The 20,691-nt window shown below is 44.7% G+C and overlaps 1 protein-coding gene across 3 annotated transcripts in view; it reads right to left on the bottom strand.

Moving 5' to 3' along the window:
- The window catches only part of LOC144791811 (CD5 antigen-like), an 855,436-nt gene that overhangs the window by 545,321 nt on the left and 289,424 nt on the right, over window positions 1–20,691 (bottom strand). The gene's annotated exons all lie outside the window — the stretch shown is intronic.

Below are 20,691 nucleotides of genomic sequence, written 5' to 3'. Positions count from 1 at the left end.
GTAAAACGTAAAATATAATTACAGGGAAATTTTGCCTCGGAAGGGAATATTTTCAAAGAAAAGTTAGATATGAATTATTCCTGTGCTTTTAAAACTCCAGAAGAACTCATATAACTTTTTAAACATGAAATCCTAACTTGTTTAATAGTTACTTATAATTATTATTTCGATTCTTCCAGAGTTTGAATTCTGAAATACAAAATTATAATATATTAAGGATTCAACGTTACTTCCTAGCAACAGAAATGCTCATCTTTCATTTAGAAAGTAATAATTAAGAGGACATGAAGTACTGAACAAAATTCTTGTTGAGAAGTATTAAATGTTTATTTGTAAGAAGAGCCCACAACAGGAAGTGGCACCACTTCACCCAGGAGACTACTCAACTGTCATAGAAAAACTAAGGTGACTGGGCACAATGTGAGAGGAGTCTGACAAAAATAAATATAAAAGAAGCACTGTGGCATTTTACATCACCATGCACCAACGGAGATGATCTAATGCTCTAGCACTATAAAATATTATAAATGAAAGTTGTATGCCAATTAAATCAGAAATCTGAATGCAACAGAGGTGTACAGAGTAATGACAGAAAATATTCTTGGATCGTTATTAATCCTTTGCTAAATTCCCCTTTAGGCAGGATGCATGTAATACCTTGACAATAATGAAGTTGTCACACTTTGTGATGCAGAAGATCAAATATAGTAGCTTTACGTACCGATAATAACGATAATAACGCCAATGTTGTCTTGCTGTTAGTAGAGGGTTTTGGACCTGGCTTTCCCTAATTTTCCTTAATGTATCTCTTGTCTAGGGCAGTGAACCCAAACACATCAACCTTCTTATGCATGTGCCCAGTAACACCAACCTATCTACCTAAGAACAAAAAAAAGATTTCATAGACATTTCATGTCACCTCATGCATGCGGTAAACACTTTCTCTATTGTCTCCACCACCACCGAACGTGGTAGGGATGGCAGACAGCCTAAAAAAACAACCTGCATATTGTTTATTGTGAATGTGTGCTGCCCCCTGGAGCCTCTGTTAAGTAGCAGCCACTGATAAAGGTATTTCTATGAAATAAAAAATACAACTGCTGAAGCAGACTTTGTGAAGCTTAAAGACTGCAGATTTAAAATCGGACATGCCGACGTTCTTGGCAGTGAACCTGGTCTTCCTACCACTTCTCCCTTCCAGGAACTATAGTGGCACTCCATGTATAATACCAGCTAGTATTCAGAACATCGACGCCTCATTTTATTTATTGGTGGTGAATGGTACAATCATGAGACAGGGTCTGTCTCAGAAACACGCCTGAGGCTCAGTTGACCGGAATCCATATCTTCCAAACTCGTTATATGTATCCATTAAATTAACTTTTGGACAGGGTGAGCATTTATTTGCCATAAAAGTGGCCTCTACCTTACCTGTTAAATAATAATTTAGAGATGTATCATTATATTTGGGCCAAGATGGGCAAAGAAACAATTGGAATCTATAACGCACTGTGCATTGTCCTTCAAATAATAAAAAAAGAAGTCCACAGTCAGATGTTTTGACTGGGAAATATTTAAACTTTAAACAAGCAACTGAATTACACATGTTGCAGACCCTGCTTTTCCCAACTTATATGCATTTCTTATTTCTACATCTTAAAGAAAACATCACATTGCCATCCTGCCTAGGCTTATGCTGTGATCAGCTAATCATTAACTAGCTATAGCTATATCAAGTGGGGCACTACCCCCACCAGCTTCCTGATCTGCATCTAAATTCCCATGGACTCCAACTAACTTTTTCTTCACCTCAGAGCCAGCTCCAACATTCCAAAGGAGGAAATCCCAGGAGGCGGGCTCTGGAACATTCTGAACAACAAAACACATTCATATATCTGTTTTACAGATCATTATACAGTGAAAACCCCGGGTACATGTAACTCCTAATCCGAATAAAAGATATACCTTGCTTTGACCTCAGATTAGACTAAACACTTAACCAGAAAGGTATGTTATCAACATTAATCCTGCTAATATAATCATATCTTAGTCATTTAAAGGTCGTCCTCGTCGGCAGTGCAGAAAAATATGTTTACTGAATACAAAATAATGCATCAAGAATGTCCCAAACAAGCACATCCTTTTTTAAATTTAACACTGCAATGGTTGTTGAGATTTTGTTTCACCATTTACACTTTTTACTTCACTCTAGGGGGACTTGGGGGAGGGAGCTGACCGAAGGGAGGTCTCCTCCCCCGGGCTGTTTGGGAGGGCTGCGAGGGGTTTTCATCTAGTAGCTGCCAGAATGTTCTGGAATTGGGCTGGCCTAGTAGGACTGGCCAGCCCAATTATAAATTTTACTGTCCCCGCCTCCTAGCCACCATTTTAGGTTTGGTGACCTGGTGGCTAGGAGGGCTGTTAGCGTTTTTGTGTCTAGTGAGTTATTAGGTGCTTGTAGGTAGTTTCATTAGTGTTTCCTGTTAGTTCATATTGATATAATGGAGGATTCTCGTGTTCGTGAGGCTATGAGGCTGTTGGCGGAAGCAGGTCGCATGGACTTGCTGGTGGAAGGAGGTCCGGCGCGCCCCCAGCGCCAGGCCTCTGCTGGCGTGACCGCCGCTGTCATGGCGTGCTCTTCGCCGAAAAAACGGCGTTCCGCTCAGGTAAGCGAAAGGGGCCGGTCCCGTACGAGGAAGCCGGCCCCTCAGCGGCTGGCGCGTGTAGCTGCAGGGGAGGTGGAAGCTCCGGCGGTATGCGGCGCTTCTGGTGAGGGCGGGAGGGAGGTTTTTCCGGCTCCGGCGCCACAGGTAAGAGTTGTGGTGGGGGCGGGGGGAGCTCCAGGCACGTCCGGCGCTATGGTGGGGCAGGCGCAGGTGTCGGGGGGCAGGCTGCTTTCCCCCTCGGTTGTGCGGGCGGGAGCCCTGGCTTTACCTGACCCGTTGGGGTCAGTTCCCAAACCGTCGGGAAGGCGGGGAAGAGGGGGCCGGGGAGGGAGCAAAAAGCGCTCCGCTTCGGACCCGCTGGTCGAGCGGCGCGTGCAGCCTGAGGAGGTAGTCCCTGCGCGTGGAGCGCGCAGAGGCTCTGTCCCATTTGTTGTGCAAGGAGCCGGCCAGGAGCGGATGGTGCCCGGTGGGCATAATGTTGAGTGGGCTGTCGATGAGTCTCAGTTTCTGCCTGAGGCGGCACCTCCAATGTTGTTTACCCCTTCCAGGCATTTTGTTTATGAGAGGCAGACTGGGGAGACGTGGGATGCGAGCATGGTGGTATCTCATGTTGAGTTGGGCTCAGGGGGCTTGGCACCTGCTTTTGGTCAAGTAGTTTCTGGACAGGTTGCTGATACTGGTATGGTGGATGTTGGGGGTAATGTGGGTAGCCCATTATTGTTTTCCACTCCTGGTTCTTCAGTGGGTGCTGCATTGTCGGTGGGGGGGGGGATCCAGGGGAGAAGGGGAGTGAGCCCAAATGGGAGTGGGGGGTTCCGTTTCTGGTGCTCCTTTGGATTTGAATGTTTCAAAGACTGGGGATACAGTGTCTTTGGGCCTTTTGGGTGTTGATGATCGTTGTCAGTGGGTGGGCAGGGATCGGACACAGGTAGACCAGAGATCTTTTTCTTATGATGCTAATGTTGGAAGGCCAGTGGTGGGTTATTCTACAGGGGTCTGCCATCCGGTGTTAGGGAGAGTGGAAGGTGTTGGTTCCTCTGACATGGCACCAGTACATGATAGGGCTTTCACAAAGGTAACTAGTGGGCATGGGCAGGGTTTTATGGAGACTGTTCCTTATTGGTCTGGGGGTGCGGTAGGCCCCTCTTTCATGTATGGTTCTCCTGGTTGGGAGCATTTTGGTTCTGCGGGTTTGGCGCAGCGGGGTTTGCAGAAGGATGGTGAGGCCCAAGTTTGGGGTGCGGGGGCCCCTCTTCAGGCTTCCTCTTCAGCGGTGGCGGGGGATAATTTGGATGTGAGCGAGGATGAAGAGATGTTAGGCGACTCTCCGGTCAGGGGAAGGCCTTTGAGGGGCTGTATTAGAGGGCGTTCTTTGGATAGGTTTCAAGGGATGGTTGTTGATGCTAATTTGCAGAGGTCAAGGTCTGTTTCAGGTGTTGTATTCAGGGACCCTAGCACACCAGTCCAAACTTTTTCTTTTCAGGATAGGAATAGGTGCGGCGGTCCAGACTTGGCAGGGCGCGGTCCAGTCTACTTTCGCCAAGGTGAAGCGAGGAGAATGCCTAGCGCAGCCCTCTCTGTTCCACCGAGGGAGCCCGCCGCGGCCAGCACACGAGGGTCCGGCGTGACCCCGCTGGCCCCATCGAGTAGCAGGTATAGGTGTCCTACCTTACCGGCGGCTATGGAGCCGCAGAGTCAACGCAAAGGGAGCTACAGGCGTGTACAGTCTGCTCCCCCCCCTGGAGGTTCTTCAAAAACATTTAAATGTACTATTGTTGATACCGGGTTAGGTAAGACCCGTGGTGATATGTTGCCTACTGGTATTGATTCAGTGGTTTTGGACTATGACGAAGATAGTCCCGAGGAAGGAGAATTGCGGGACGTAGAGGGGGGGGTGCCCTCTCATGTCTCTGATAGTGTTTTTCAGGCTCCAGTGGTACAGAGTCAAGTGCAAGTGAGAAGAGAGCACGGCCCATCATTCAGGGCGCCTCGCAGACAGGACACATTGACTTCAGCGCCACGGGCGGAGCCTTCGAGAGTGGTCTCTCTGTTGCCAGGTGAGCAGTTAGCTGCACAGGCCAAACCTACTATGGTGTCTGTGGGCACAGGAGGGGAAACCGATGTTATTATGGGTGGGGGGAGGTTGCTCAAAGGTCGTTACGTGAAGGACACTGCTGTGGGCACTGATGATGTTGTGGAAGTCACTGGTAAAGTGGAGAGTGGTACTAACACTGGTGCTTCCAGTACAGTTAAAGAGCCATTGGCCAGTAAAGAATTGAAAATCAAAAAGTTACCTTATATGGGGGTCACAAAGCCTTTGGGTGCTCATTTGATGTTGACTACAAAAGAACGTATTTGGAACGGTGAGTATGTTGAGCTTCTTAAGCTCCTACACCGGGAAGTCCGGTCCAAAGAGGGGTCTAAGGAAGAGGAGTTTGAGTTGGCAAAACGTCCTAGAGTCCCTTTAAACATTGAAAATTGGACAGCTGCATTCCTTATTTATGCGAGTGTATACTGTGAAAAGTTTCCAGAGCGCAGCGTGTCTCTTTTTAAATATATAGATGTTATACGCAAGGCGCAGATTACTGGGGGGGTTTTGCTTGGTCCCAATATGATGAGGAGTTCAGGGCCAGGATGGGTTGGGATCCGGAGGCCAAGTGGGGGGAGTTAGATCTTGACTTATGGCAGCATACCATGGGGTCTGCATCAGGGGGAAAGACTATTTTTACAGCAAGTGGCTTCCCTTTAGTTTACCGGCCCTTTCAGGACAAGCCCACCCGGGGAGGGGTGGGAGCTACTTCAACCACACTGTCGGGAATTGGCACATGCTGGGAGTTTAACAAGGGTTCTTGTACCAGAGAATATTGTAAGTTTAAACATGAATGCTCTGGCTGTGGTAGGAGACACCCATTTTCCAAATGCTGGGGTAACCAGCCAGCAGGAAGCCAACAGGGAACACAGGCGAGTACTACGGGTTCAGGGACGCCCTCACAGTTTTCAGGGGGAAGGGGATCCAGAGGTTATAAGGGTGTTGGGTCCAAGGGCTCATACACCGGTTAAGTTAGAGAGGTTGCGCCTTGCGCTTCAGGAATACGAGGATGAAGAAGTAAAGAAAAAATTGTTGGATGGTTTTGAATTTGGTTTCCGACTGGGTTACATGGGCTCAAGGGGGAGGAGATGGTCTGCTAATTTGATATCAGCATCTGAGCATGGCACAGTGGTGCAAGACAAGCTAAACAAAGAAGTACATGAAGGAAGGATGGCTGGCCCTTTTCATGATTGGCCGATCCTTAATTTAATAATATCACCCATTGGAGTGGTCCCGAAGAAAGATCCGGGACAATTCAGGCTTATTCAACACTTATCATGGCCTGAAGGGTCGTCTGTCAATGATTTTATTGATCCAGAGGCGGTTTCAGTCTCTTATTCCTCGGTTGACGTTGCCATGTCACTTGTTGTGACCGCGGGCGCAGCCGCTGAGATGGCCAAATGTGATATAAAATCTGCCTTCCGGCTGTTGCCTGTCCACCCGGATGATTGGTGTCTCCTGGGCATACATTTTTCAGGACAATGGTATGTGGACAAAGCTCTGCCAATGGGTTGCTCAATTTCATGTGCTCTTTTGGAGTGTTTTAGTACTTTTCTACAATGGTACTTTACTCATCAGTCCTGTCACTCACTGGTAACGCACTACCTGGATGACTTTTTCTTTGTCGGGTCCCCGGGCTCCACGGAGTGCCAGTCTGCTCTGGACACTTTCCAAGGGCTCATGGAGGATCTGGGAGTTCCTCTGGCTCCCGAGAAAACGATGGGTCCTGCAATGGTCTTGTCCTTTTTAGGAATTGAAATTGATTCTGTGGCAATGTGTGCTCGCCTGCCTGAGGATAAAAAAGTGAAAATGTTGGAGTTGCTTGAAACCATGTTATCAAAGAGGAAAGTGTTGGTGAAAGATGTTCAGGTGCTACTAGGCCATCTCAATTTTGCTTGCAGGGTTGTGAGAGCGGGCAGGACGTTTTGTCGCAGATTGGGCAGAGCTCTTGCAGGTCAACATTTGCCTCACCATCGGGTTCGCTTGTCGGCTGGTGTCAAAGAGGATTTGAGAATGTGGAAATTTTTTCTCTCTTCTTTTAATGGTGTTCCTTTGGTACGGGACGTTGACTTCCAGTGGGACGTGCAAATGTTTTCAGATGCTGCTGGCAGTGATGGTTTTGGGCTGTATTGGAATGGTAGATGGTGTGCTGAACGTTGGCCGGATGAGTGGTTGAATGGCGGTCGCAGCATTACATTTTTGGAGCTTTTCCCTTTGCTGGTGGCATTGACCCTATGGGGGGAGGTCTTGGCACACAAGAAGGTGCTTTTTCGTGTGGATAACATGGCTGTAGTTGAGATCGTTAACCGCCAGTCTGCCAGGGATGAACAGGTCCTGAAGCTCATGAGAGTCTTTGTGCTGGGTTGTTTGAAACACGACATTCACTTTCGTGCTTTACACATTCCGGGGGTGGACAATGACATTGCGGATGCTCTGTCTCGTTCACAGTGGGGGAGATTCCGTGGACTGGCGAGAGAGGCAGACCAAGCACCGACCCCGATGCCGATTCATCTGTGGCACGTAGGTAACGTCGGGTCTTACAACTGGTGGTAGGTTCTTTGTCTGTGTCCACGCGTTCTGCTTATTCTCTGGCTTGGAGGGAATTTCTGGAGTCAGGCGCTTGTAGGCGTGAGGAGGTTTGGCGCCGTTCTGAGGATGTGGTGAACTTCATTTTAGATCTCATGGACAAAGGGCTGACTAAGGTGACCATTGCAGGTAAATTGGCAGGGGTAGCATTTATGGGTAAGTTGCTATGGGGTTACCCTCCGTCAGCAGGGGAGATTGGCAGGAGGATGCTTGAGGGTTGGGCCAGAGAGCAAGGGCACACCAGTAGACTCAGGGCTCCTTTATCTTGGCAGATTCTGGCACGTTTGATAACTGTTCTCCCTGAGATTTGTTCTGATGACTTTGAGTCATGCTTATTTTCCATGTTAATGGCATTCATGTTTTTTGGAGCTTTTAGGGTTTCGGAGCTGTTAGGCTTGAAATGCAAGTGTGGCCTATTTTGGCGGGATGTTTTTTGTTTGGATGAAGGGGTACATATATGGTTAGCCAGCTCCAAAACTGATCAGACTAAGAAGGGGAAGGGTGTGTGGTTGCAGGCGCGTGCCCCACGGCTTACTTGCCCTTTACTACTAGCCTTTGTGTGGGGGTGGTGATGATGTACTCGTTTTTCAGCATATTGATGGCACCCTGGTTACAGCATACCAATTCCGCATGGTTTTGCGCAAAGCGTTGGAACACTTGGGTCTGGATGGGAGCCTATACGGGACACATTCATTCCGGATTGGGGCTGCAACTGAAGCCTTTAACAGAGGTTGGACTCAAAGGGATATCATGAGGCTGGGGCGTTGGTCTTCAAACTGCTTTCAGCGCTACGTGAGAAGTCAAGCGGAGGAGGCGCATGCGTCATCTTCCTTCCCATGAGCTCTAACTCTGTTTTCTTTTATAGGATCTGTTGCTGGGCCTCGTTCTCCTGTGGTGACAGTCTGGATAGTTGGGCATTCCTTCGTGAAGTGGGCCCGAGTCCAGGCGGCACAGAGTTACTTTGGAGAACTTCTGGGTTTTAACGCTAGTATGTTCAATGTGGTTTGGAAGGGGAAAGGTGGGATGCTCTGGAGAGAGTTAATCCCTTGTCTTAACAACAATATGGTGGGCGGGCTGTGTCCTGATATTCTGGTCATCCATCTGGGGGAAAACAATCTTTGTGCTACCAAAGGTGTAGTGTTACTTCGAGCTATTAAGAAGGATTTGGGCCTTATCAAAGAGCTTTGGGCTGGGTGCCATGTATTTTGGACTGAATTAATACCGCGTAGGATCTGGAGAGGAGCGGTCAACCCCAAGGCGGTTGACAGGGCTAGGAAGAAAGTGAATTCAGAGGTTTCGCGCTGCTGCCGTGGTCTTGGTTTTAGCAGGATTTCACATAGGGAAATTAAGTTTGAGACAGTGGAATTTTTCAGAGATGAAGGTGTTCACCTGTCCAGAGTGGGTATGGACCTATACTTGTTAGAGTTACGTGAGGTGTTGGCGTGTTCGCTAGCTATGCAACGTTAATGTTGGTTCGGTTCTGTTTTTAGTTTACCGGTTGGGGGGGCAGAAAGGGAGGTGGTGTAGTTTCTCTCCCCCTCCTACCTTTCTGGGTGGCGGGGTTTTTTGGTTGCCCCGGTGCTGTTTATGGTAGATTGTTCGATGAGTATTGGATTGATTCTTTGATTGACAGGTTCAGGGGAAGTTGGTCATTGTTTGACCGTTCAGGTTTTGGGGGGTATTGGCAGGAGTGAAGGGTCAGGCAGGGTTTATGGTTAGAGAGGGCCTGGCTTTCAATATGTGATTGGGGTTTGATGAATAAGGGGTTAAATGATGACGTAATGATTGGATTAATGACGTAATGTTTATTGATGATGTTATGTTTATAATGTTGTTGTAATGTTTTAATGCTGTATTGTTGGGTGGGGGAGGGGTCAAAGAATTTTAGGGGAGGGGGTGGGGGGGCGGGGTTTGTAGTTAATTATTTATTTAGTGAGGTATAGTTTTGTAAGGCGTTGCCAAGGTTTTATATTTGTAATGTGCACCTGTTTCCTAATAAAGCGGCCTTTTTCACACTCAAAACAATTCTGGTCTACGTTTCTCCCACCCCTCGCCCTCCCTCCCAAGGGGGGCTTGGGGGAGGGAGCTGACCGAAGGGAGGTCTCCTCCCCCGGGCTGTTTGGGAGGGCTGCGAGGGGTTTTCATCTAGTAGCTGCCAGAATGTTCTGGAATTGGGCTGGCCTAGTAGGACTGGCCAGCCCAATTATACATTTTACTGTCCCCGCCTCCTAGCCACCATTTTAGGTTTGGTGACCTGGTGGCTAGGAGGGCTGTTAGCGTTTTTGTCCCGCCCTCCCTCCCATTTTTTATTCTTCTTATTCTTGGGTTTTTCTTCCTACAAATTTTTGTTAAGTTAGAATTTTTTCCCTCTTTTTATTGATAATTTTAATTTTTAAAGGCTGTTTTCTTAGATATAGGTGTGCAGGGGGTTTTTCTTGTGATTTGTATTGTCGCTAGGAACAGGTGCTGGCGGGGTTTTTTGGTTGCCCCGGTGCTGTTTATGGTAGATTGTTCGATGAGTATTGGATTGATTCTTTGATTGACAGGTTCAGGGGAAGTTGGTCATTGTTTGACCGTTCAGGTTTTGGGGGGTATTGGCAGGAGTGAAGGGTCAGGCAGGGTTTATGGTTAGAGAGGGCCTGGCTTTCAATATGTGATTGGGGTTTGATGAATAAGGGGTTAAATGATGACGTAATGATTGGATTAATGACGTAATGTTTATTGATGATGTTATGTTTATAATGTTGTTGTAATGTTTTAATGCTGTATTGTTGGGTGGGGGAGGGGTCAAAGAATTTTAGGGGAGGGGGTGGGGGGGCGGGGTTTGTAGTTAATTATTTATTTAGTGAGGTATAGTTTTGTAAGGCGTTGCCAAGGTTTTATATTTGTAATGTGCACCTGTTTCCTAATAAAGCGGCCTTTTTCACACTCAAAACAATTCTGGTCTACGTTTCTCCCACCCCTCGCCCTCCCTCCCAAAAACCACTTCTGGCCGCAACACGAATAAATGATGCAATCGATGCTTTGGTAGTTTTGTAAGAATGACTTATTGCAAAACCATAACTCAACAATATCGATCATGTTCAGCTTTTTTTATGGTGAGAGATTAATAACACGTGTTGTTCGTCCTCCTGTGCATTGAAGCCACCCCCCCCAACCTCCTCCCCCTCCCAACTGCCCCCAGCAACCTGGATCTTTTGCAGATTCAAGGTTGGACTATCGCAGGACTTGATCTTCTAGACTGAATACTATTTTTATTTTATATTAATATATTGTTCGCACGTTAACTTGCGATACTTTATTGTTTCCCTAAAACCTCACTGCAGTATGTTTTAAGAATGTACATTTTTTTTAGTGTACAGCATGTTCATAGACACTTATAACTTCTGCTGTACACTTTCTTTCATTTGTAAAAGGTTCGGTTCTGTTTCGTTAGGGTCCTGTAGGCGCCAAAAAGTAATAACAAATATAATATGGCCAAGAACAGTGAGAGTAAAGTTAAGAACTGCTTGTTGGCACACACCGATGGATTGCCCGATTTCTGCCACTGCTCAGTGTCTCCCCAGCACACATTCTTTGAATAAAAAATGTCTGACTCAGTACCAAAACTCAGTGGCATATGCTCCGAATGTGCCCTGGTTGGTTTGACATTTTGACTTAACAATGGATGTGTCCAAAATTTAATAAAGGCACTCGATATAAGAGAAGCAATGTCTATAATAAAACGTATGTATTTATTTAGTGTTTCAAGTAGCACCCTCTTTATCATATGATGTCAGTGCACAATGCACATTACAGTAAAACTGGAGAGGATAAAACACCACTATAAGCAGCAATAGCATTGACAATATTTAAGTCAGTAACCTAAGAAGAATACTCTAAATTGACCTTTAAAAAACTTCATTCCAAGTATACACGAGAGAGGTCGTTTTAAGTTGTTTTGTGACCAATGGGAACATTGGTTTAATTATAAGGTTGTTGAAAGGAACTTTGAGGAGTTTGCTGCTGCATCTGAGCAATTTTGGTTCAGTGCTTTGGCGTTCATATGGCCTTTTTTCCTGAGGAGATTTTGAGACGATTGAGCAAGTAACGAGGGCAGTTTAAGTGAATGCTATATAACCGAGACAACAGTTCTGGAATTTAATGCTGTTTTTGATGGAAAATCAATACATTGCCTTAAATTGGTCAAAAAACGATTGACTTTTCTAGTATATAGCAAGAGTCTGGCTTATGATTGTAAGGCTAACTTGAGAGATGCACAGGAGGTTTAAGGAACCCTAGCAAATTTGGGATTGCTAAAACATAGGCAGTGGCTGATTAATGGGTGAGCAGGTGTTTTTTCGGTTGTGCAGGAGGGAGGGTGCATTTGATCTTTAGTGTAGATAAAAATTAGCTGATCTGAGATTCTATTGATGTCAGGGTTCTCCATTGTCGGTCCTAGAGGGCCGGCTACATGCTCGATTTTTAAGATAACTACATTTATCTAAACAGGGATGGTTAAAGCCCTACAGGACCAACTTTGGGGAACCCAGGGGTGAGTGATAAAAAGGGGTCGAGTTTAAATCCCAACAATATTACACATATTTCCAATCATGGAGAAATGCTGTCCACTTTGAGCTTATTAGTCACTTCTGGATCAGATTTGTTTCTGTCTTTGGGCCCAATAAACAGGAGTTTTGTATTCAAGGAATTTTACAGCAAAAAATTGTCCGACATGTGGGACTGAAGTTTAACAGGGCTACAGCAAAGGGTATGGATGTAAATAAAGCATGACGATTTGATGCAGAGATGGGCGTTCTCAACATAATGGTGAAGTCTCTGCTACTACACTGAGCTCAGATACTCAGAATACTAATTGAATAGAGTGGGAGCCAATAGAACACCATGGAGCATACCACACAGTTTCGCAAACTTGCGGGAAATGAGATCATCAATTTTCAACAAATCTTTACCCATCTGTGGCGAACCAAAAGCCTCATTAAGAGTATAGTGGGTAGCCTGCTCTATCAGCAGACGTTATAGATCCCCACCAGAGGGGCAGGGAACTCTTTTTCTATGATACAGCAGCTCTATTAAAAGCCGTGAAGCTTTGCAGACTGGGCACCGTGTTTGATGTGCATAGTGGTTTATTTTTCAAGAATAAACTCGAAAGTGGGAATTTATTCTTACAATGCAAAAGATCAATGACACTAATTTACAGTGAGTTTTCTCCTTGTGCATGGACCATTAAACAAGTTCTGTGCAGGGGACCACCATGCCTCAAATGGCAAGCAAGAGATCGGGTGAGAGACTTCCAGCAACAAGCGCCACCAACGCAACTCATAGCTTCCGCTACCACTTAGCAGAGCAATGGATCTACAAGTTTGGTGTGGTGGGAGAGTAACCAATATACAGTGGTGCTCCCACTATTCCTGACTCCAAATAAACACCAAAGTCTTTAGCAAGTCTGTTTCCAGTCTAATAAATCATTACCTACCACCTTGAACAAATATAGTCCACTGCCATGCAATTAACATTTGCGAACATTAAGTCAGGGATAAATCATTCTGGATTTATTGAGTACTTTGGATTTTTACAATGTATTAACCTTCGAAAACGTAACATAACTTCTAAACATTTCATATTGCATGATATCTACTTGAGTGCAATTTTAAATGCATATATGTACACGACAAACAATCCTGGTAACCAGGTTTTAGACAGGGCGCACTACCGTCAGTCAAGGTATAGTGAAAATGATGAACGTAAATTCAGTTCTTCAAAAGGTTGGAAGAGGTTGGCTGCCAGACAACCCCACAGCACCCACAAAGTGGGTATTCAACTAATAAACAGGTAATTCCTCCCTGAGCACTTCCTAAAGTAAATAATAATGTTAGTTGAAGTAATTCAAATAAACTAATTAATTCACAATAGGTACAACCAAAAAAAGACAATGTTTGTCACAGTTCGTAGATTTCAAAAAAGTATCTTGCTTCCCCAATCAGTCCTTTGCGTTGTCCATAAGGTAAATTCTCCCAAATGTTTCTCGTACAAACGATCCAACAGTAAAGGCATCCAATGTCTTTTATTTCAAAACAAATGTCAGCAATTCCAAAAGTAAAGCCAATTTCATCATCATTTGCAAAAGGCAGCCAACAAGTGTTTCGTCATGCACAAATCTGTGCCAATTGACTTCGTCAGGGCTGCAACCCAAGAGAAACAATATACAAATCAATATAATCAACGTACACCCAATATTCCAATGTTATTACCATACTATCGAAAAACTAAATAATGTCCTGCTCACCTGTAACTATTAAGTCAATAACCTGAGGATATTTTTATCCTCTACGACAACTGTAATATATTTCCCATTCCAGTAAGCAAAATAAAATAAAATAAAATGAAATACTAATATGTACCCCATATCCCGATACGAATATTAATAGGAGTACAATGGCAAATAATGGGCACCTATCTAATCTCACCTGAAATATCCCGTAGTTGAAAATTAACGAGTACGGGTGGACATTGACTTTCTGTTCGTATTGTAGGATATTTTTGGATTAACTTTCATCATCGATGAATTCGGGATGTATGTCGTACTAATTGCCTTACAGCTGAAGAACTCAGGTGAGCAGAATAAAATAAGTGGATCACATAGATAACTATACAAGCTTTAGCTGAGTTAGAGCTTTATAATGGAAACTTGGGTTAAATTAGCTTACGGTCTGAGTGTCATTTAGAGCAATTTATTAATGAGAACAGGGTTGAGGGTATACCATGTAATATGATATGTGCCTTCTGAACGGTATTGGCATATCTAGCCATCTCAATGATATAAAGAAGGATGTTATATCTTGAGGAGGAATGTTCATCTGTAGTCTGATATTCAGTTGGTGTACTTGTATGATTTAGGCAATATTTTTGGAATTGTTTTGGAACTCCTATTTCTTTTACAGTGGCTAGTGTTACATTACCTCAGGACGTCTAATACTGGACATTTTGGAATTTGAGTCTAAAGGTGAAATATACTTTTATTCAGTACATCTTACATCTTGGTGGAAATGTGCACTATGGTGAATCTTAACTCATGGTGACTTGCTGTATATTTCTGTTCTTTTACCTTGACACCAATACAGAAACGCCTCTGGATTTGCTTAAACTAGTTCTTTGCTGTGCTTAATCTGAATCAAAACCGTGACTTGAATAATAGTGTTAATATTTAAATTATATTGATTTGTATATTGTTTCCCTTGGGTTGCAGCCCTGACGAAGTAAATTGGCACAGATTTGTGCATGACGAAATACGTGTTGGCTGCCTTTTGCAAATGATGATGAAATTGGCTTTACTTTTGGAATTGCTGACATTTGTTTTGAAATAAAAGACATTGGATGCCTTTACTGTTGGATCGTTTGTACGAGAAAAATTTGGAAGAATTTACCTTATGGACAACGCAAAGGACTGATTGGCGTAGCAAGATACTTTTTTGAAATCTACGAACTCTGACAAACATTTTCTTTTTTTGGTTGTACCTATTGTGAATTAATTAGTTTCTTTGAATTACTTCAACTAACATTATTATTTACTTTAGGCAGTGCTCAGGGAGGAATTACCTGTTTATTACATATATGTACACGTTTGTTTTTGGATACAATATAACCATGTTTATGATGGTATGGGGCAGTTTTTAGTCCACAAACATCGTTAACAGAATTAATAAATTATCATAACAAAACTACAACCCACAACTAATAATTACAATGCAAATGTTTATCTTTACCAACTGGTATCTATAGGAAGAATAGGGTGCAAAGTTCACTTTTTCAGCATACACCAATGTAGTGGAACGAAGAGTAACTCAATGCTAGACTGTATGGTAAAGACCTGAAGGTTTTTCTTTTTTGTAAGCACAATAACGTATCGGGAACATGTTATATACTTCCTACAAACTCACATTTGTATTGCGTGCTTTAGAAGTGTTATCCTTATATAGAAGAACAAATAAGAGATATTTTTTTAAAACATGGGCATTAAAGTTTCCATTTTACCTTTCAAATGATTTACCTATGTACTCATGAACTAATGAAGAAATGCTTCTAATCCGTCCTTCTTTTTTTCCCCTCTCCTTCCAAAACCCAAATAAAATATGAGACTTATTTGCCTTTTTGAAATCTACCCATTTCATATTTCTCTCAGCCTCATTCAAGATTGTTCTTTAATCATTTTAGCTCCCTTTTTAGGGCTCGGGGCGGAGCTCCAAGATCCTAATGTTAAAGAAAAAAAATAAAAAAAGTTTCATTAGGGCTCGGGGAAAGACACATTCCTTAGTTTTTTCTTATCTGAATGTTGATTGGTCGTCGCGGTGCTGTTTTTGTAGTAGTCTTGATGCCATAGGGCATTAGGCGGCCATGTTGGCATTTTCTCGGCGGTTTCGCGCACGGCCGTCCATAAATATCAATTAGGAGCTGTCAGGGTGGCCGTGTAATGCGTTCCAGATGGTGTGCGCGTGTTCACCATAGAGCAGTGCGTTTGTCGGGCGCGCGTCCTCCTCACGTGCACACAGGCATAGGGAATCAGTGGCCTGCATATTGTGTTCGGACACGCGCAGAAGAATACATAAATCCTCAATTACCAGCTGTCCGAGGTGCCGGTAATTGAAGGCAGATGGTGCTGGGAGCATGTGCACTGCTGTGTTTTTTTTCCCTTCAGCTCTGTGTGCGCGCATGAACAGCCGCCCGAGCAGGAGCCCTTAGACTTTTTTTAATGACAAACTCTTTCTCCCATGCTGGAAACATCACATTTTCAAATCAAACGAGCACACTTACGTCCGTCATCAGTACAGCACAAACCCATGCGGACCTGCGTCTAGGCGCTGTAAGTAATGTGTATCTCACACCCGTGTTTGTGAGCCTCTCGCACCCCTGGCTGCCTTTCACACGCACTGTTACACGCTCGTATTCTCACGCCAGGGTTACCCTGTGTGGTAAAATCACACACATGGCTCGTTTGTTGGCACCTTGCACCAGTTTCCCGTGTTAAACTCCTCACGAGACCAATAACGCTCACTCTAGTTTTCTTATTCACCAACAATTAGATGGCGTTGAAAAGGAACACAAATTGAGTGCTGTGTATTTGTGTGCAATCAGTGCCTTGAAATTAGTTTACTCAGTCGTGACGCTTTGTGTGTCAGTAAACAGGGCTGTTTCTGGGCATTTGTGCCTCTGCCTAAGGAGCACTGCACACACACGGTCCGTACCACGCATTACATACAAAATGCTTCATGGGGTTAAGTCTCCCACATACTTGAGTTTGTTGTGCTTGTGTTGTGAGCATAGCATGCACTGCTCTTTTGTGACCTCGTGCGGTGTACTCGCTTGGAAATGTTTCTCTCGGTTTACAAGTATCTCCCTCGGGCTCTCGTGCTGTGTTCATGGCAAACACACTTCTGAGCACCACCCACACACACAGCCACCTCGTTCTGTATATCGAACTATGCTCATCATTGTGCATTTTCCGCTCCACACCGGGCGCGTGTACCTGTATCACACACGCGCGCGCGCATCCTAGCATCTGGCATGCTGCAAGCTTTTCACATTTGTAAGGTTCATGCACCTTGCGTGCGTCTCGTTTTGCACCTAACTACGAGACTTTTTCTTTACAGGCGTCTCATAACTGCGTTTTTCATGCTTGTGTGCATATTAATGTACTCTGTTTGCAACAATGTGATAACATCGCCTCGTGGCGCTTTTAAGTTGAGGCAATGCCTAAGCAACATTTTGTGGACATCAAACAATTCAAAATGTCCTTCTGCACGACCTGTCGAGTCGAGTTCGTGTTCCACAGTACAGGCAGCGGCGCGAGGAACGCTTATCCCGTTCCCATCTGAATACTCAATACGATTTATTAAAACACAAACTACATAAAGGCACGTTAGATACAATGAGTACTTTTGACTTGGTGACCGTCTTCACACCTATACGAGGGCATTATGGGGCGATAATGTGCTGCTACCTATTATGTGTTATCTATTTTATGGACACGTATTGCTTGCAAACGATTAGTGTTTCAGAAGTCTGAGTGAATCTGCTCTGTGCTTCTTGTTCGCTATTCATTTCCAGCGCCTTTTTGATACTTACATACCTAAAGTTTCATTGAAGCTGTATACCGTTCAACCCATATTTACGAAGAAGCAAAGGAAAACCATAAAAATGAGTTGTTTCTAAGTCTAGCTGTTACGTTAGTCCAAACGAGGCAGCAGAAAATGTCAATAAAGCGGTGTACAGCGTGCGTGACCTTGGAATATGAGTCACCGACTCGTACATGGCACTAGTGGTAAACATGGAGCAGTGCAGGCATCCATCTAGTGCCTTGAGGTGGGCAAATGGCACCAGTGAACACTAGGTGTCCGACGAACATGATCGATTTTAACACCTTAGCTGCGATGGAACGTCCAGCTTCAGTGCTGGACGTTCCATTGCGCAGGTGCAGTTGGAACGTTCAACGGCCGACGGCAGCACTACGGAGGTAGTGGTGCCGTCGGCCGTTGGTCGTGCGCAGCACTTATGAGGTTAAGCGTCTGCGATTATATTTGGATTTTTTAGAAAAAACTAGTCACATCCCAGCAAGGCTTCAGGGTACCAGGGAATGGCGGAGGCATTAATTTATAAAATCGACTGTTCTCAGATGACAAGGGCCCTACTCAGGGCTGCTTCCTAGAGAATTACAAGAGACAGGGGTCGACAGAGAGCAAATGAGAAATGGAGTGACATGTCTGTTAAGTGTGAGGTAGAAAACTCGAAGAGACAAAATATACATTATGGACCCTGACAGAGAAACGCCACCTGCCACATTTCCCTTATGTCAAATTATTTTTAGTATAGTGTTTCCTAATCACATAGCGCTAACTACCACACTTCTGCTGTCTAAATACCAGATGTGACCAATACACAATCAATTGTACTCAATGTACCCAACTTGGGAGGATGTGTGCCTTGTCAGAATTCATATTCATGACCTCCATAACACCACCTTTGTCAGTGGCGAGTGTTCAGATCAGTCAGTGAGCAATGGGTTAGAATTTATTTTAGTCCAGAATAGCACAGGGTCTATCTAGTAAAAAAGTTCCCAGAAGTCTCACCATAGAGCAGTGCGTTTGTCGGGCGCGCGTCCGCCTCACGTGCACACAGGCATAGCGAATCAGTGGCCTGCGTTTGTCGGGCGCGCGTCCTCCTCACGTGCACACAGGCATAGCGAATCAGTGGCCTGCATATTGTGTTCGGACACGCGCAGAAGAATACATAAATCCTCAATTACCAGCTGTCTGAGGTGCCGGTAATTGAAGGCAGATGGTGCTGGGAGCATGTGCACTGCTGTGTTTTTTTTCCCTTCAGCTCTGTGTGCGCGCATGAACAGCTGCCCGAGCAGGAGCCCTTAGACTTTTTTTTTAATGACAAACTCTTTCTCCCATGCTGGAAACATCACATTTTCAAATCAAACGAGCACGCAGTGAGTAGAGTAGTGAGTAGAAAGTAGTGAGTAGAGGAGTGAGTAGTGAGTAGACTAGTGAGTGGAGAGTAGTGAGTAGTGAGTGCAGAGTAGTGAGTAGTGAGTGCAGAGTAGTGAGTGCAGAGTAGTGAGTGCAGAGTAGTGAGTGCAAATTAGTGAGTGCAGAGATGTGAGTAGTGAGTAGAGTAGTGAGTAGAGTAGTGAGTAGAGCAGTGAGTAGAGTAGTGAGTAGAGTAGTGAGTAGAGTAGTGAGTAGAGTAGTAGAGTAGTGAGTAGTGAGTAGAGTAGTTATTAGTGAGTGCAGAGTAGTGAGTAGTGAGTGCAGAGTAGTGAGTAGTGAGTGCAGAGTAGTGAGTGCAAATTAGTGAGTGCAGAGATGTGAGTGCAGAGTAGTGAGTAGTGAGGTGAGTAGAGTAGTGAGTAGAGTAGTGAGTAGAGTAGTGAGTAGTGAGTGCATAGATGTGAGTGCAGAGTAGTGAGTAGTGAGTAGAGTAGTGAGTAGAGTAGTAAGTAGAAAGTAGTGAGTAGAGTAGTGAGTAGTGAGTAGAGTAGTGAGTAGTGAGTAGTGAGCAGAGTAGTGAGTAGTGAGTGCAGAGTAGTGAGTAGTGAGTCGAGTAGTGAGTAGTGAGTAGAGTAGTCAGTAGAGTAGTGAGTAGACTAGTGAGTAGAGTAGTGAGTAGAGTATTGAGTAGTGAGTAGAGTAGTGAGTAGAGTAGTGAGTAGTGAGTAGAGTAGTGAGTAGAGTAGTGAGTGCAGAGTAGTGAGTAGAGTAGTGAGTAGTGAGTGCAGAGTAGTGAGTAGAGTAGTGAGTAGTGAGTGCAGAGTAGTGAGTAGAGTAGTGAGTAGAGTAGAGTAGTGAGTAGGACATCACAGGCAGCAGCTGTGCAAGCTTCTTACACTCACAAGGAGACCACAGGCAGCTGAGGTGCAAGCTTCTCCCACTCACAAGAAGGACATCACAAGCAGCAGCGGTGCAAGCTTCTCACACTCACAAGAACGACATCACAGGCAGCAGCAGTGCAAGCTTCTTACACTCACAAGGAGACCACAGGCAGCAGAGGTGCAAGCTTCTCACACTCGCAAGAAGGACATCACAAGCAGCAGTGGTGCAAGCTTCCCTTACACACTCACAGCAGGTACTGTGCCAAGGCAGCAGCAGCAACAGAGCAAGAGTCCCTTACAAAGAACAGGCACAGCACAGAGATGCACAATGCAATCTTCTCATACTCACAGGCAGCAGCGGTGCAAGCTTCTCACACTCACGCGAAGGACATCACAGGCAGCAGCTGTGCAAGCTTCTTACACTCACAAGGAGACCACAGGCAGCTGAGGTGCAAGCTTCTCCCACTCACAAGAAGGACATCACAAGCAGCAGCGGTGCAAGCTTCTCACACTCACAAGAACGACATCACAGGCAGCAGCAGTGCAATCTTCTTACACTCACAAGGAGACCACAGGCAGCAGAGGTGCAAGCTTCTCACACTCACAAGAAGGACATCACAGGCAGTAACGGTGCAATATTCTCACACTCACAAGGAGATCACTGGCAGTACACACCACATGAACACACTCCATAACATATAGCAACAATACATTGGCATTTACAATGCCATTAGCTCAAACTCAAATAAATCCGAGCCCGATTGCATTTCTAATCCTTGTTTCCTCTTCTTTCATCTGCAGGCTGCCAAGTTCTCTATCAAAAGCATTGTATTAAGGTAAATAATCAAATACAAATAGAGTCTGCAGCTTTCTTTTGTGACTACCTTTCTGTCCTCATTTTACGCTAGGGGATGTGAATATGACACTTTACAATGCACACGTTACAACGCGTGTTGTTACAACGCATTTTTTACATCGCAAAA

The sequence above is a fragment of the Lissotriton helveticus genome, chromosome 11 (genome assembly GCF_964261635.1).
Source record: "Lissotriton helveticus chromosome 11, aLisHel1.1, whole genome shotgun sequence".
Classification (NCBI taxonomy): Eukaryota; Metazoa; Chordata; class Amphibia; order Caudata; family Salamandridae; genus Lissotriton; species Lissotriton helveticus.
The sequence above is the reverse complement of the archived record's forward strand: the minus strand, read 5'-3'. Positions and strand labels throughout refer to the sequence as shown.